The sequence below is a fragment of the Trachypithecus francoisi genome, unplaced genomic scaffold (assembly GCF_009764315.1).
Source record: "Trachypithecus francoisi isolate TF-2019V2 unplaced genomic scaffold, Tfra_2.0 Lachesis_group11, whole genome shotgun sequence".
NCBI lineage: Eukaryota > Metazoa > Chordata > Mammalia > Primates > Cercopithecidae > Trachypithecus > Trachypithecus francoisi.
Window position 1 is genome coordinate 121990562 of NW_022681456.1, and position 18425 is coordinate 122008986.

General features: G+C 37.2%; 1 pseudogene; it reads left to right on the plus strand.

Moving 5' to 3' along the window:
* Positions 1 to 1616: 1616 nt before the first annotated feature.
* On the plus strand, positions 1617 to 4518 carry LOC117090916 (annotated as a pseudogene).
* The last annotated feature ends 13907 nt before the right edge of the window (positions 4519 to 18425 follow it).

Genomic DNA, 18425 nt, shown 5'->3' on the forward strand with positions numbered 1-18425 from the left:
AAATTAAAATATATATTGGAGACAGCTTTCCATGTTAGTATGTCTCTATTAAGAGAAATATACTCTTCTGAATAATTACATTTTATAATTTTATGTATATTATAATCAATCCCATAGTGATATTCAATCAGATTTTTGTTATTCTAGCTATCACCTCAGTGAGCATCCTTGTTTTTGAGGTGTAGTCTGTAAGGTAAGTTACTAGAGGTGAAAAAGTTAGATCAAAGGGTAAACACTAGGATGTAAATTCCACAAATGAAAGGAAGTTGTTCATTGCTATATTCCCAGTGCCTAGAATAGTACATACTATGCCCTGTGTACAGGTGTTTGATAAATATTCAGTTAATGATGAAAGAGTACATACTATATATATTTATATATTTGTCTTTTATGTATGCTTATATAAATATCAATATAATTTATATACATATATAATTTATATACAATATAATTTATATACATATATACATTTCTAAATTTCTAAGATATAACTCTTGAGTTGAATCTCACAAAAAATGAGAAGATATTTTCCAAGCAGACTGTGGCAGACACTGCTTATTGGCTAAACTACACACAACATCCCTCTCTCTAGGCATCTTCAAACCAGAGTGACTAAGGTGCTGTTTGGGCAATGAAATGTAAGTAGAAAACTGCTGGGTAGGGCTTATGGGAAGCATTTTCTTTCTTAAAAAGAAGAGTTGTAGTGGGCATACTCCTGAATGTCTTTCCTTGTTCTTACTTAATGGAAAATAGATGTGATATTTAATATTTCAATGACCATCTTGAGACAGCAAAGTAACAAGCAAGGGGATGAAGGTCTGCTTGTTAAGGAAGTCTGAAAGATAAAATGGGCCTTGGTCCTCATCAGCATTATTGGGCAATTCTATCAACCTTGGAATATTAACCTATGGACTTTCCTATTTGTTTAAGCAACTGCTAGTTGCTTTTCTGTTATTTATTGCCAGAGGGATTCCAGCTGGTACAAAATATTTTCAAGATAAGTCAGTGTGATAAAGGACATGGGTTGTGAAACAACATAGGGTGTTAAGTAATCTGCAAGTACAGAAAGGAGGTCAGCTTGACTGTGGCTTGCTTAGGGATTAGGCTAAAGAGAGAGAGAGAGTCAGAGCCCTGTGTGTCATATGAAAGAATCTGGATTCCATTCTGCAGGCAGTTGTGTAGATAATGAAGTGAGTTAGGCACGAGAGAAATATGATTACTCTGGCATGAATATGACACACACTTTGGAGAAGGGCAATATAGTCGGCAGGGAGACCATTTATGGGGCTAACTCAATGTTCAGTTGAAAGAAAATGAGGGTCCAAAGTAAGATTACAACAGTGGGAAGAGTGAGAAAAATATGGATTTAAAATGTACGTGATGTGACCTAATTACTACTTTAATATGTATGGGCACATTGGAGAGAGAAGTTGTGTTACTGCAAATTATCACATCTGAAGCACCATTGAAGTAAAGGACACAATTTTCTAACAAAGTATTTAAAGAAAAAGTTTCCACCTGATTAATCACTGGATGTGTATCCAGTTACGAAACACTACTGATCACAAAACATATCTTGATTTCAGAGATGTGAAAAGACGTGCCTCTTTGAATCAATGAAAACTGGTATAGCTAAACTACTATTTATAGATACTGTATGCCAGGCATTGTGATAGGCACTTTGCTTATTTCACTTAGTGCACTCAAAACTTTATGAAAAAGGTGTGGATTTTTTTTTTTTTTTCGTTTTAGAGATAAGTAAAGGATGATTGTAGATTTCCTACTAGGGCAAGTGCTGGGTTGTGTTGCTAATAACAGATAGGGAAAGTAGACATATTGAATTTGAGGTTCTTTTGAGATATCCAGTGAAGCTATTCAGTAGGGAGCTGGGCACAGAGTTCAGAAGTTGAAGAAAAATTGATTAATTGGGTTCAATCAATATTTAAGGGCTGACAATGAACCAGGCTCTTGAATTAGGGACTGGGGATGTGTGGCAAGTAAAGCAATCAAGTAGAGAAGATGGATATTATTTAGTCAGTTCACAAGAATTTTAATGCCTATTTTGCATCAGATACTCTTCTGTGGTGAAGAAAAACCACATGTTCCTGTCATTAGGGATTTTACATTCCTGTGGAAGAATACAGGTCAAAGTATATAAACAAATAGATTAAATAAGGTAATTCCATATGGTGATAAATGCTGTGAAAGAAAAAAAATGTTTCTTTTCTTCCCTGATTATCTAGGGAGATCCAACATAGATTGTGCATTCAGGGAAGACCTCTCTTATGATATGGCATTTAAGCTGGGAATTATCCTTGCAAAAAGGGAGAGGGCAAGTTATACAACATTATAGGCAGAGGGAAGCATGTGCTAAACTCCCCAGACAGAAATAAAGTATTCAAGATTAGAGAGAGGGCCAAAGTTCTGACACATCATCACCAAAGAGGGGAATAGTATGAGGCAAGAGAATCACGATGAAAATAGCAATCTGGGAGCTACCTATACACGCTATTAAAAGTTGTAGAAATGAATGAAGAAAATGTAGAGTGCAAAGAACAAGGAGCGTAGATCTAAATCTAGAGGAATCTCAACATTTAGAGGTCTGATAAAGAAGAAGATATCCAGAAACGAGTCTGTGAAGGAGGAGTCTCAGAAGAAAAATAAAAAAGTGTTATTTTGCAGAAATCAAAGGTAGAGATTGTTCTAGAAAGTATAGATTGTTGGGTTGAATGCTGCTGCCAAGAACCCTGCTCTCAATATCAACCTTGGTAGAACTGGAAGGAAGTCTATGGAACGCTTCCTTCCCTGATTAGACTTTGCCTGTCTTGGTCTCCATAACTATCATAGCAGAATTGCACAAGGGACTACAGAATCCATGGTGTTTTGGAGAAGAATGCCATTTCCAATCTCTCCATCAGTCCCCACCTCAAATGCTTGCCTCCAGTCTCAAGATGGAGGCTATAATCCAGACCTCTTCGTAAGAGAAAATAAACTAATGCCCACACACGCATACATCTTTATTTACTTCAGTTGCTACAAGAAAAAGACCCCCAGGTGTTTTTCTTTCTTTCAAAAATTTTATTTTATTGTGGTACTTTTTAACATGAGATCTCCCTTTTAACAAATTTTAAGTGTACAATACATTATTGTTGACTATAAGTACAATGTTGTAGAGCAGATCTCCAGAGCTTATTTACCTTGCTTCACTGAAATTTTATGTCCGTTGATTACAAACTCCCCATTCCCTTTTCCATTTAGCCCCTGACAACCAGTATTTTACTCTTTGGTTCTATGAATTTGGCTGTTTTAGGTAAATCATGTAAGTGGAAACATGCAGTATTTGTCTTTCTGTAACTTATTTCATGGAGCATAATGTCCTCAAGATTCGTTAATTTTGTCGTATACAGCAGAATTCTCTTCTTTTTAAAGAAGTTCACCCTTTAGTGCTGAAAATGCAACTGTTGGGATCTTCAGAGGCTGCGCAGCTAGGGGCGGAGGCAGCTGGGGAGGTCCTAGCCATGTAACCACACCGCCATCGCTCCTCTCTTCCTTTCGTCGGCCTCTTCCTGTACAGAAAAGAACTTTTTTACTCTAAAGAAAGAAAAAAGTAGCCGTCTGCCCCGCACGCCCTGTCTTCGTCTCTGCCCTCTGCTCTGTGAGGAAGCCCTGGGGGCTGCTCAGCAGCTGGGGCAGCGCAGCCGAGCCCTGGCATTCCCGGGCCGCCCCACCTCTGCCTCCTTGCATCCCTTTACCCTGGAGCCACCACCAGGGTAGGCGAGATGGCCGCCGCCATGTCCTTCGTCTCCAAGTTTCTCCACAGCAAAGGGCTCACGAACGAGCAACAGCTGCAGACCTTCAGCCACAGCCTGCAGGAACTGCTGACAGAACATTATAAACATCACTGATTCCCAGAAAAGCCATGCAAAAGATCAGGTTATCTTTTATTCGCATCAACTGTAAAATGGATCCTCTGGACAGGCAGCACAGCGGATTGGACCGAGCAGTCAGGAGCCGTTCAAGCTTCTCCCAAGTGAACTCACACTCTGGGTTGGACTCACGCTCACCTGCAACTATGAGGTGGCTGTCCTACAGAATCGGAGAGGATGGCTCCATCTGTGTGCTGTATGAAAGCCCCACCAGCAGGAGGAGGTAGCACTCAAAACAACACCGACGTGCAAATGTAGACAGCTGAATAAGCTGTAAGGACGAATTTCTCTTGGGCAGAGCAAGCCCTTCCAAAAACTACAGTATGATGACTGTATCAGGTTAAGATGGATCATCTTATAGTGCATGGATAAATTTGATTTTTGCTTTGGATGGGCTCCTATTGGGGATGGATTATGGAATTTAAACCATGTCATAGCTGTGAAGATCTGGCGCAAGATAGAGCGGTAAACATTTTTTTAAAAGTTGACAGTGCCATGTTTTGTACAGTACCTTTCAATAATTTAATAGCCTGTGAGTCCAAGTAAATGATCACTTTATTTGCTAGGGAGTGAAGTCCTAGAGTGGTTTCAGCTTCTCCCAGACATACTTAAATTTTTACATCAATTTCTTTAGAGAAAATCTGTATGTTAAAGAACCTTTCTCTGCAGTAGATCTTGCAGAGGAATTTGCACTATCATGCTTGAAAATTATTGTTAACCTTTTTGGCACCTCAATAGCTCAACGTTTTAAACATGGTAGTACTGGAAATTTTACGACAAGACTTTTACCTAGCAAATATTTCTAAATATACATAAAGACAAGCTAGCAAACATGACCTGGGAAAATGGTCAGACTTTGTATTGTGTTTTTGACCTTGAAAGTAGCAAGTGACCAGAATCTGCCATGGCAACGGGTTTTTAAAAAGACCCTTAAAAAGACTGTCTCAACTGTGGTGTTGGCACCAGCCAGCTCTATGTGCATTTGCTAGCTTGTAGTTTTCTAAGACAGAGTAGACTTCTATTTTAGAAAGTGGAGGTCTGGTTTGTAACTTTCCTGAGTAAAAGTATTTTCATCTATTTTGTGAACTTTGTTAATCATCGTTTATTTGGTAAATTATGAATAGGTATAAATTTGTAGAGTTCATGTATATTGATTGTGGCAAAGTTGTACAGATTTCTATATTTTCAATGAGAAATTTTTCTTCTCTAATAAATTGTGTCTTATCTTGGCATTTAAAAAAGGCAATATTCCATTGTGGATGTGTGTGTGCATATATATGTGCATATGTATATGCATATGTATATAACATGCATATACATATATACATGAATATATATACCATGTTTCCACAGCAGTTGCACCATTTTGCATTAACACCAACAGTATGCAAAGATTCCAGTTTCTCCACATCTTTGCCAACGCTTGTTGTCTTTTATTTGATAATAGGCATCCTGACATGTGTGAAGTGATATCTCATTGTGGTTTTGATTTGCATTTCCCTGATTATTGGCATTGAGCATTTTTTCATGTACCTATTGGCCATTAGTATGTTTTCTTTTGAAAGATGTCTACTCAGATCCTTGCCCATTTTAAAGTCATGTTATTAGTTTCTTTTTGCTGTTGAGTTGTAGTAGTTGCTTATATGTTTTGGATAGCAACCCCTTGTCAGATATATGGTTTGCAAATATTTTCTACCATTCTGTATGTTGTCTTTTCACTCTGTTGATTATTATTGCTTTGCTTTGCAAGAGCTTTCCAATGATAGAGTTCAACTTATTTATTTTTGTTTTTGTTGTCTGTGATTTTGTTGTCATATCCAAGAAATCATTGCCAAGACCAAGGTCATAAAGCATTTATTTTATTTTTTCTTTTTTCAGTTTAACAGTTTCAGGCCTTACTTTTATGTCTTTAATCCACTTTGAGTTAATTCTTGTGTATGGTGTAAGATAAATGTCCAATTTTATTGTTTTGCTTATGGATATACTGCTTTCTCAACACCAGGATAGTCTCTACAAAGTCTCTTCAACAAAGAGACTATCCTTTCCCCCTAGTGTATTCTTGGTACCCTTGTCAAAGACCAGTTGACCTTTTATGTGTGTGTTTATTTCTGAGATCTCTATTCTGTCATTGATGTTTATCTGTCTTTATGCCAACACCATACTGTTTTGATTACTGTGGTTTTGTACTAAATTTTGAAATTAGGAAGTGTGAGTCCTCCGGCTTTCTTCTTTCTCAAGATTGATTTTGTTATTTGTGGTGTTTTGTCATTCCCTATAAATTTTAGGATTTCCTTTTCTATTTTTGTAAACAATACCAATGTGATTTTGACAGGGGTTGCATTGAATCTGTAGATTGCTTTTGATATTATGGTTATTTTAACAATAGTAAGTCTTCGAATCAGTGAACATGGTATATATTTTTATTTGATTGTGTCTTAATTTCTTTCATCAATGTTTTGTTTCCAGATACAAGTCTTTCACTTCCTTGGAAAAGTTTTTCCTTAAGTGTTTAATTCTTTTTTGTGCTATTGTAAATGGGATTGTTGTCTTAATTTCCTTTTCAGAGTTTATTGCTGATGTATAGAAATGCAGCTGATTTTTGTATGTTGATTTTGTAGCTTGCAATCTTACTGAATTTGTGTATTAGTTTTAACAGTTTTTTAAAATGGAGCCTTTGGGATTTTTAATACATAGTACAATGGCATCAGCAAACAGGAAAAAGTTTATCTCTTCCTTTCTGATTTGATAGCCTTTAATTTATTTTTCTTACCTAACTGTTCTGGCTAGGGCTTTGGTACTACATTGAATAAAAGCAGCAAGAGTGGGCATGATTGCCTTGCTCCTGTTCTTAAAGGAAAAGCTTTCAACTTTTCACTGTTGAGTCTGACATTTTCTATGGGCCTTTCATATATAGCCTGTATTATGTTGAGGTACTCTCCTTCTATTTCTAGTTTCTTGAGAGTTTTTAACATGAAAGAATGTTGAATTTTGTCAAATGCTTTTTCTGCATGCATTTATATAATCATGTGATGTTTTTCCCTTTATTCTGTTAACATGGTACAAATTTATACATATTGAACCACCCTTGCATCCTGAAAATAAATACCACTTGGTCATGATGTATGATCCCTTTAATGTGCTGTTGGATTCTATTTCCTAACATTTTTTGAAGAATTTTTGCATCTATATTAATCAGAGATATTGGCCTGTCATTTTTTTTCTTGTAGTGTCCTTGTCTGGCTTTGGTAGTAGAGTACTACTGGCCTTATAAAATGAGTTTGGAAGGGTTCCCTCACTTTTTGGAAGCATTTGAGACAGATTGGCACTTTTTTAAAAAAAATGTAGTAGAATCTACCTGTGAGGCTATCTGTTCCTGGGTTTTTATTTGTTAGAAGGACTTTTATTATTCATTAAATCTCCATGCTAATAATAGATCTTTTCAGACTGTCTTTATTGTTACTTTTGGTATATTTTACATGTTTAGGAATTTACACATTTCTTCTAGGTTATTAAATCAGTTGACATGTTTGTTCACTTATGATCATTTTTATTTCTAAAAGAGCAGTTATAATGTCTCTTCATTTCTGTTTTTTTAGTCTAGATAAGAATTTGTCAATTATTTTTTTCAAAAAATCCACTCAGCCTCTTTGATTTTTTTTCTTTTCTTGTTTTATTTATTTCTTCTCTAATTTTTGTTATTTCTTTCTCTCTGCTAATTTTGAGCTTAGTTTGTTCTTTTATGAAGTATAAATTTGGGTTGATTATTTGAGATCTTTGTTCTTTGTTAATGTATGTATTTATCACAGTAAACTTCCTTCTTAATAGTGCTTTTGCTGAAGACCATAATTTTAGTGTTTTTTATTTTTGTTTTCATTTGTATTGAGGCACTTTAAATTCCTTTTTGATTCCTTCTTTCACTCAATGACTTTTCAAGAGTCTGTTGTTTAATATCTATGTATTTTTGATTTTTCCAGTCTTCCTTCTGTTTTTGATTTATAGTTTAATTTCATTGTGGCCAGAAAAGACACTTGGTATGATTTCAGTCTTCCTAAATTTTCTATAACTTATTTTGTGACTTAATATGTGACCTATCCTGGAGAAAGATCTGAGTGCACATGAGAAGAGTATGTATTCGGCTGCTGTTTGGTGGAATATTCTGCATATGTCTGGTCCATTTGGTCTATCACATTACTCAAGTCTGCTGTTTTCTTTTGGATATGGATTTCTGTCAGAATGATGTATCCATTGTTGAAAATAGTATTGAAGTCTCCTATTATTATTTTATTGCTGCCTATTTCTCTTCTCTGTTTTTCCAATGTTTGCTTTGCATGTTTAGGTGCTCTACTGTTGGATGCATATATAATTGTAATTGTTATATATTCCTGTTGAATTGACCCTTTTATCATTATTTCCCTTTTTGTCTCTTGTAACAGTTTTTAACTCAAAGTCTATTTTGTCTGATATAAGCGTAGCCACTCCTACTGTAAGAGTTAAAGAAAGAGGAAAGAAACATGAAAAGTGGCTCAACAGTCAAAGACAGGTTTATTTTGGAGAATAAACCTGAGAGAGGATTCTTGCTGATTTTGGTCAGGCCCACTTCTTCTTACAGACTAAGAGTGTTTAAGGGTTTTAGGGCAAGAGAGTTTATCACAGGCTTGGAATGTTTCTATGTGGAGGAGAAGTTTATTGCAGGTTTGGAATGTCTCTGGTTAGAGGGGAGGTTATCTTGGGGCTGACATCTCTCTGGCTGGAGAGGAGGTTATCTTGGGACAGGCATGTCTCTAGTTGGGGAGGAGTTTATCTTCGTGTTGGAATGTTTCTGGTCAGAGATGTCATTTGTGGTTTATGGTCATGCTGACATTAGCCATTAGGCCGATGCCCTTTGGGGCACTTTTGGATAGTTGTAAGTGAAATGGCCATGATCCTGTCAGTTAAAAATCTTTCAAAAAGATCAGTTAGGCAGGGTAAGAACATTAGTCCTAGACATATTAGTAGGGGAGGGCCCAGGAATGGGATGACCCATGCTATGGTTTTGTTTCCAAACCAGGAATCCATTTGGTTGTTTTGGAATTCCCTTAGCTTTTTTGGCCCTTTCTTTAAGTTATTTAGCAGCATTTCTAACTAGGCCCGATTGGTTGAGATAGAAGCAACATTCCTTACCTAATAAGAGGCAGAGGCACATGTTTGGAAAGGTCCATGTGTTATTTTCTGCTGGTAACCATTATTAAAAAATAAATCATGGTAGGAATGGTTTGCTTTATTATACTTGGTTTAATTATTTGCATACAGTGCAGCAAGAATAATTATTTGTTACATAGGCCTTTTAAACTGGCATTGATGGAATTTTGTTCCATAGAAGGAATCTGAGATAAGGCCTTTTAAAACTGGGCCCAGTCATGGAATTGTGTTATTAAATACCTATGAGTTGGGTGAATTCCTCTCCTCTTGAGGTTCCAAGATAATTTGGTGGTCCTGGCTTATCAGAAAGTGACATTCTTTACTTACCACAGGTCAGAAACCCTGTACAGGGACTGTGCACATAAAATATGAGGCCAGTTTCCCAAGAGCTTTATTGGCCCCGTAAGTCAAGTTTGATTCCTTAAAGGAGAGCACACCATTCCAGTCAAAGCCTTGGTAAAATAACCAGTTTTTCAAATTGTGTTCTGTTACAAAATAAAACAGATTCTTATTGCACTTATGCAAATAACTATATTACCATCACTTAAAAATCCTGAAAAAGTCAAAAAGATTACTTTAGTCTCTAGAGACCAAAAACAAGACAACAATTGTTTATGGATGACAAAAAGTTTTATGGTAGCCACAGTTAAAGTCACAGTTGACAAGAATATCTGTTACCTTTGTGGCATGCAATAATTTTAATATAACAATTAGAATTAATACTGATAACATACCCTAAGATATATCAGAAATATAGGAGTCTCTTATAACTTTGGAACACATACCAATAACATATTTATACAAATATAGCCCAAAGAAAGTCAAACACCATTTTAAATTTGACAATGCTTCCTGTATTATTTTATACCAAATAAGCCAAATTTTACCTTTATATTAGTGTGCTATTAATGTTAAACTCAATTTTTAATAGAACCTTGTAGACACATTTACCCAATTTTAATGTTTGACCATAAGGTAAGATTTCTATAGACCCTTTTTAACCCTTTATAATTTTTGTTAAAGAGCAGGTTAGTGCTTTAAGAGAAACCCATTGTGCTTTTATTTTAATGTCAGTTTACAGAACAAGTAGACGATACCCCTTCAACTTTAGCCAGTATATTTACACACAGAATTTCCTTTACAATTAACCTTCAAAAACTTGCTTAAACCTTCATTTTCATTTTATTCAACTTAAAACAATTCTTTAACCTTTTAATCTAGGTAAAAATCCACATTCTCATGCCTCCTTATAATCTTTTTACCAAAAGTATATGTAAACTGTTTTTTCAATAGTTTTAAATACATGTTACACTGTTAACTTTTAGCAACCTTTACTTTTGTTGGTAAGTTTGGGATTTTAATTATGTACTAGGTGGAGAGCTTAGGACCCAGACAGAAGTTCAGATAAGGTCTGACTTATTCCAGCATTTAACTCCATGTGTCCTAGGTCTTACCTAGCTGCAAAGCAGGCAAGTTGTACAGCTAAGAGTTATATAGCATTTTATAAAGCATTCAGGAGGCCTAATCACTTTTAAATTGTACAACATTTCTTGCATAAATTCCCTTTTATAAATTTTTTATGACTTACATGGAAAATCTCTGACGTGCCTCAACTTTGATGTAAACATCTCTCTTTAAACAACCAGTTAATTTACTTTAGGACAAGAATTTACCATATGTGATTCCTTTTAATATAAATTCTCTTTTCTTTAATATCAAGGATGATAATAGTCCTTTCCCAAAACAAACTTCCTTCATGTCTGTGGACTAGACTGCCTAAGGCCACAAGATTAGAAGTTAGGGTATTTCACTAAATAGTTCAAGATGAAGCTATCTTTATTAAACCAATATTTATGCTTCATTTATTAAAAAGTTACACAAGCAAAGATTATTCTGATTGGGCTGAGTTATAGTTTTGTAGACTCTATGCAAAATATTGCCACCTTATAGTATTTGGCAGAGATAAGTTTGAAATTGCTTGATTAATAAATGCAAACAAAAATGTATGCGGGCAACTCTTAAAACATTTCGAATTTTACTGTACCAGTACGTTTTAAAGATTAAAGTCATGTGGACTGAAAGGTCCTACAGCTTTTACTTTTCCCTTGAAAATATTTGATTTAAGCAGTTATTTTTCTTAGGGCAGTTAATTAGAGCTTTTCAAATAGACATTGCACACCTAACACATATATAGCCACACAGACAATCAGAAGAAAATCCAGTAGTTATAATATTTTTTTTTTTCCAATTTTCCAGTTGGATTATTGGTCTTTGGGTGAGGCACTTTAAGAACAGGGCTAGGAAAATAATCTCTAGGGCCTAATAAATAAGTATAGCTGGGAGACAAAGACAAATTTTGAGAAGTACTTATTTACCTCTAATTCCAGGGATTCCATAAGGAAAACAAAGGTTTTTCCCAAAATGGGATTTGGGCAACTTTTGTTTTCCCAAGGAATCCCAGGCCACCAGAAGTCACTTGAGGGCCTTTCATACCTGCACCAAGAGTGGCAAGAAAGAATGGAGAGAAGTAATTCAGTTGACTGGGAAGAAACGTTTTCCAGGAAAACAAGATTTATGAAGAGAAAAACATAAAGGCCTTTGACTATATTCATAGCTTAGACATCCATTTTAATTAAGCTGAGTGCTCTTTTTCATCAGGGGTGGGGGACAAGGTTAGAATTATATAGATAATATGCCAAGTTAAATTAAAGGATTGGGTTATGTGCAGGAATTCCCTGTGATAATGAGAGAATTTTCAGAGAAAGATCCAAGGTGCTGTTTAATCTATGACAAATCAGACATGGAGAAAGGGACATGAACACAAGCAAAACCTTCAACCCCAGCCACTTCCCAGAGTGGGAGAAAGGCAGAGGTGGTTTGACTGGTTGGAGTAGGTTTTGAATGAGTAACAGGTGGAGAAAGAGGAGGAGTGGAGTTTGGGGCTGAGGGTTCAGACAGGCAAGAAGAGGATGCAGAGGAATGAGAATAGAGAGGGCATCCATCTGTAGGGTCAAAAGGGGTTTCAGAGGAAGGGGTTTAGAAGGAAGGAATTTCAGAGAAAGGAGAAACCTGGGGAAGGTTTTTATTAAGAAGGATTTCATGAGGGGTGCAAGCTTGACACAGAGAGGGTCAGGATCTAAGGTAGAAGAAAGCCTGAATATTCAGGCAAGAACCTCTTGCCATTTGCCGTTCCTGGTTATAAAGTTGTCAAGGTCCCTGAGAATTTGAAAATCAAAGGTGCCATTTTCTGGCCATTAGCTGTCATTGTCTAATTTGTATTGGGGCCTGGCCACATTGCAATAAAAAGCCAAACACTTTGGCTTTATGCTTCCCATAAACCAAGTTTGGCAAGGCTGTGAAGGAGACAGCCCAGTGGAGAGGACATAGGAATGTTGGATTGTTGGGCACTCATGTAGACTGGTAAGAAGAAGCCTAGGGTGTCTGTTTTTGTTCTAGGTGTCCCCAGACAAAAGACAGACCCAGAATCCTCTTTCTAAAGAGGACAATTAAGCTGAGAAGAAACTGAGTGTCCCCAAGATTTCTTCTAGCCTAGTCCCACTGGTCCTCTGAGGATGGGGATGGCATTCCTGACTTTCTTGGGTACCGTGAGAAAGCCAGGGGAAGGCAGATCTTACCAGTTGGCTGGATTAGTGTCCAATATGGGATGTTCCAGTTGGAATTGGCAAAGAGCCTCTTGAACTGGAGCCACATGAGGAAGAGAGAGAGAGAGAGAAAGAGAGAGAGAGACAGAGAGAGAGGAAGAGAGAGGAAGAGAGAGGGAGAGGAAAGGGAGGAGGAGGGAGGAGGAAGGAGGAGGAGGGGACAAGGGCTAGAGAGCAAAAATACCCATTGTGGATGGTCCGAAGTGGATTCCTGAGACCTGAGAGTTTTGAGAGCCCACTGGAGAGTAGCCCCAGCTCAAGCCTCACAGTTCCCTTCAGGTTAGTTGTCCTGCTCATGTAAATCACTTGAAAAGTGAAGTAAGAGGCAAGATGGGATGGTTGGCCAGAGACTCTCAGGATCCAGTAGGACGAGCTGCCACTGCCCACTGCTTCCTGGGTTGCAAGAGAGCCTCTACCCACAACACCCGTCCTGGGTTTTGGCACCAAATGTAAGAGTTAAAGAGGAAAGAAACATGATTAGTGGCTTAACAGTCAAAGACAGGTTTATTTTGGAGAATCAACCTGAGAGGGGCTTCTGGTCAATTTCGGTCAGGACCACTCTCTCTTACAGACTAAGAGGATTTAACAGTTTTAGGGTGAGAGAGCTTATCACAGACTTGGAATGTTTCTGTATGGAGGAGAAGTTTATTGTGGGGTTGGAATGTCTCTGGTGAGAGGTAAGGTTATCTTGGGGCTGACATCTCTCTGGCTGTAGGGGAGGTTATCTCAGGGCAGGCATGTCTCTGGTCAGGGAGGGTTTATTTTCATGTTGGAATGTTTCTGGTCGGAGATGTTATTTGTGATTTATGGTCTTGCTGACATTAGCCATTAGGCTGATGCCCTTTGGGGCAGTTTTTGATTAAGGGGAACTTTAAAATGCCAGTGCTTGTCCAAGATGATGATACTCCTACCCTGTCAACTACTCTCTTGTGATTACCATTTGCATGGGATACCTTTTTCATCCCTTCACTTTCAGCCTATGTGTATTCTTAAATGTAAAGTAAGTACCTTGTACATAGAACATATTTGGGTCTTTTTTTATCCTTTCAGCCACTCTATGTGTTTTCACTGGGAGGTTTACTCGATTTGCATTTAAAGTAATTGTTGACAGGGAAAGATTTATTATTGCCATGTTAGTTGTTTTATGTTAGCCTTGTAATAATTTTGTCTGTCTTTTCCTCTCTTGCTGTCCTCCTTTGTGTTTATTGTTTTTTGCATATCAATATACTTTGATTTTTAAATTTCTGTCTTTTGTGTAACTTTCTGGGGTTACCTTGGAGTCTACGCAAAATATCTTGTAGTTATAGCAGTCTGTTTTAAGCTGATAAGAACTTCAGTTTAATCACATACAAAAACTTTACCATTTATCATCTGTCCCTACACACTTTATGTTATTTTTGTGAAAATTGATATCTATTTTATGTTTTAAAACATATTTTAGCTTGTTATTTTTAATACTTTTGTCTTTTAACTTTTAACTAGAATTAAAAGTGATTTACTCACTAGCATTATAGTAATACAGTATCATGTGTTTTTCTTTTTTTTTTTTTTGAGACAGAGTCTTGCTCTGTCGCCCAGGCTGGAGTGCAGTGGCCGGATCTCAGCTCACTGCAAGCTCTGCCTCCCGGGTTCCCGCCATTCTCCTGCCTCAGCCTCCTGAGTAGCTGGGACTATAGGCACCCGCCACCTTGCCTGGCTAGTGTTTTGTATTTTTTAGTAGAGACGGGGTTTCACTGTGTTAGCCAGGATGGTCTCGATCTCCTGACCTCGTGATCCACCCATCTCGGCCTCCCAAAGCGCTGGGATTACAGGCTTGAGCCACCGCGCCCGACCTGCCAATTCGTTTCATACTTTCTCTTGATATTGTGTTGCTGTTTAGTGTCCTTTTCTTTCAGTTGAAAAACTCTCTTTAGCATTTCTGGTAAGACAAATCTAAAGGTGATGAGCTCCCTCAGCTTCTGTTTGTCCGAGAAAGTCTTTATTGCTCCTTCATTTTTGATGGACAGGTTTCCCAGGTATAGTGTTCTTGATTAGCAGGTTTGTATTGTTTTACCACTATGAATAATTTCACTGCCTTCTGGACTGCAAATTTCTGCTGAAAAACCAGCTGATAATCTTTTCAGGCATTTGTCTGTCTTAGAAGTCACTGTTCTCTTATTGCTTTCAAAATTCTCTTTTACTTTTGATAATTTAATTATTATGTATTTTTATGTGGATTTCATTGGGTTCATCTTACTTGGTTATTTTTGATTCCAAACTGGATTCCATTTCCTTTTTCAGATTGAGAAGATTTTAGTCATTATTTCTATGAATAAGTTGTTTCATTCTTTCTAGTCTCCTTTTGTGACTCTCATAATTTGTATAATGGTCAATTTGATGGTGCTACGTAAGTTCCTCAGACTTTCTACACTTTCTATTTCTTTGTCTGTTTTGCTCTTCAGACTGAACTACTTCCAATGACTGGTATTCAAATTAATTGATCCTTTCTTCTGCTTTATCTAGTTGGCTGTTGAACTCTTATAGTGAATTTTTAAGTTACTGTGTTTTTCAGCTCAATGATTTCTGCTTGGTACTTTTTGATATTTTCTATGGTTTTGTTGAAATTCTCACTGCTTATACATCGTTCTTTTGATTTCAGTAAGCATCTTTATGATAATTATTTTGAATTATCCATAAAGTAAATCATATAATTCCATTTCATTAGGGTTAATTTCTAGAATGTATTTTGTTCCTCTTTAAAGGAATATCTGCCTAATTCTTCATTTTCTTTGACTCTCTGTGTTGTTGCTTCTGCATTAGACAAAGGAAGGCACCTCTTCCATTCTTCATGGACTAGTCTTGTATAGGAGAAGACTCCTACCAATCAGCCTTGTTGGAGGTTGTGGTAGAGTCTAACAATCCTTTCTCTTCTCAGAGAGAAGCAGGAAGCTGTGGTTCTTGTCTGCTTGTTTTGTAGTGAGCTAGGGGAGTTATAGTGTTCACCACTTCAAATCAATGCCTTCTTTCTCCCCCAGGCAGCCAGTCTGTGCTGGACCCATCAGAGCTCCCTGACTGGCAAGATAGGTACCAATTCCTTGGTCAGTCACAGAGAAGTTGGAGTACTGGATGCATGGATCAACTCTTTCTTTTCCCAGGGGGAAGTTGAGAGCTGGGATTTAAAAAATCCATTCACTGTCTGCTAGCAAGGGGAAGGATTAATGGCGTTTAGCATTCCAAGCTGCCACCTCCTTCCTCCCAAGGTGGGGCTAAACTGTGCAGACTCCTCTGATTTCTCTGACTGGCAAGGCAGATTCCAGTTGTCTGGATATCTATAGAAAAGTTAGGGTATTAGACACATGGATCAACTCTTTCTCTCCCTAAGGGAAAGCTGAGAGCTGGAAATTTTTTGTCCACACACTCTGTGTTGACCAGGGAGAAGGATCTATAGTGCCTACTAGTCCAACTTGCCATCTTCATTCTCCTTCAAGCAGCTAGACTGTGCTTGTCAGAGCTCTATTACTGGCAAGACAGAAGCTAATTCTCTGGGGGAGACCCCTCAGAAAAGTTAAGATGTGTGAGGTAACCCCTTGTCTCCCCTAAGAGAAACTGGGAGCTAGGGGGCCTCTTTCTGATTGTATTGTGCTATGCTGGAGTGTTCTGAATCTTCTTTTTTCTATTTTTTAGCCTCTCATGAGCCATAGCATGTCCTGAATCTTACTGGCTTCGGTGAGTCGCTTTTACATTTGTTTAAGATGCAGGAATCTTTCAATTAGCCTTTGAATTTCTCACAAAGGGAATCTGTCCATGATTGTTACTAAATTGGTATTCATGGGTGGGACAAGGAGAAGCCTGGGGGAAGAACAGGGTTTCCTACTATGTCATCTTGCTGACATCACTTCTCCACTCATGTATCTTTCATCAGCCAGTTTCTTACTGTCTTATGGCTCCACTCTAATATAGCCACCCTACCATTCTCCCATGACTCCTTAAACACTTCAAGCTAAGTCTTTTGGACAGAACCTATTATTAGCAAAATATCTTATAGCCTTCTCCAAATGATGCCTTTACGTTTGAATTTGAAGCATGGCTTCCTACTGAGACCTTGACTTGTTTTGTATCTCCATTAAGAGGTGACCAGTTGGTTTTTTTTTCTCCCATACCTCTTCTCAATACTTGTTTTTTTTTTTTCCCTCTATAAAAGGCATTAACTACTTTCATGCCATCTAATTTTACCATCTGCTATACCCTTGTTTATTTTTAAATGATGTTTAAAAATTACTTTAGAAATTATTTTAAACAGATAAAATTGTATATATTTACCATGTACGACAATGTTTTGAAATATATATTCATTGTAGAATGGTTAAATCAAGCTAATTAACGTATACATTACCTCATATAGTTGTCCTATGGTTAAACTCTATTCCTTTGCATTTTTCAAGAATACAATATTGTTAACTGTAGCCACCATGTCTCTTTCCATTAAAATAATCTGTAGGTTGCAGGTTACTCCCATTTTATTCTTTGAAGATTTTTTTTTTTTTTTTGAGACAGAGTCTTACTCTGTCACCCAGGCTGCAGTGCAGTGGTGCGATCTCTGGCTCACTGCAAGCTCCACCCCCCGGGTTCACGCCATTCTCCTGCCTCAGCCTCCTGTGTAGCTGGGACTACAGGCGCCCTCTACTATGCCTGGCTAATTTTTTTTTTTTTGTATTTTTAGTAGAGACAGGGTTTCACCATCTTGGCCAGGCTGATCTTGAACTCCTGACCTTGTGATCCACCTACCTCGGCCTCCCAGAGGGCTGGGATTATAGGCGTGAGCCACTGTGCCCGGCCAATATCATTTTTTAATTCATTCAGCCACATCATAGCTTTTGATTCACAAGTTTAAGCATTTACAATTAAAGTATTTATTAATTGCTAAGGACTTACTATTGCCATTTTGTTAATTTTTTCTATATGTTTTGTAGTTCTTTTGTGCCCTTATTCCTCTCTTGCTACTACTTTTGTAATTTAATGATTTTCCCAAAGCGTCCTGCATAATGATCATGGAAATTTTGTCTTGTGGAGAGAGAAAAATCGTAAATAAACAAATAACTGTATCCATCTACCTCTCTATAATATCTCTCTCTCTCTCTCTCTCTCTGTCTCACATCTGTACATTACTTGATGGTACAGAGAAAAATAAAACTGGGTAAGGTGATTAGGGAGTAAGGGTTTTGGTGTGGGTGTTTATATATAATATGTGTGTAGGTGATGTGGCCAGAAGTCTCTTGTTAAATTCAGTTTTAAAAAGACCTCAAGGAAGTAAAGGACTAAAGCATGCAAATGCAATGAGACAGATGCGTATAGGTCTGCTTTTTCCTGAATGGGATATTGTCTGCAAGCTCTGTATGTTTGGCTGAAAGATCTTAATTGACAACCTTCCATTTCTAATGTCAGTCTGAGTGCAAATAGGAAGGATATTCCAACCCTAATGCCAAATTTTCTTGGGAATTATTAATGAAACTTTACCTCACAAATGTGAAAAACAACAAACATTACAAATAAGGCAAACAAGTAAACAAACAAAGACCAAACACACAAGGAATAAACAGAGCAGTAACTACTGGAGGATATAAATACAATTTAAATAGAAGATAAATTTTAAAAAGTTTAACTTCCCATGCAAGCTTTGCAA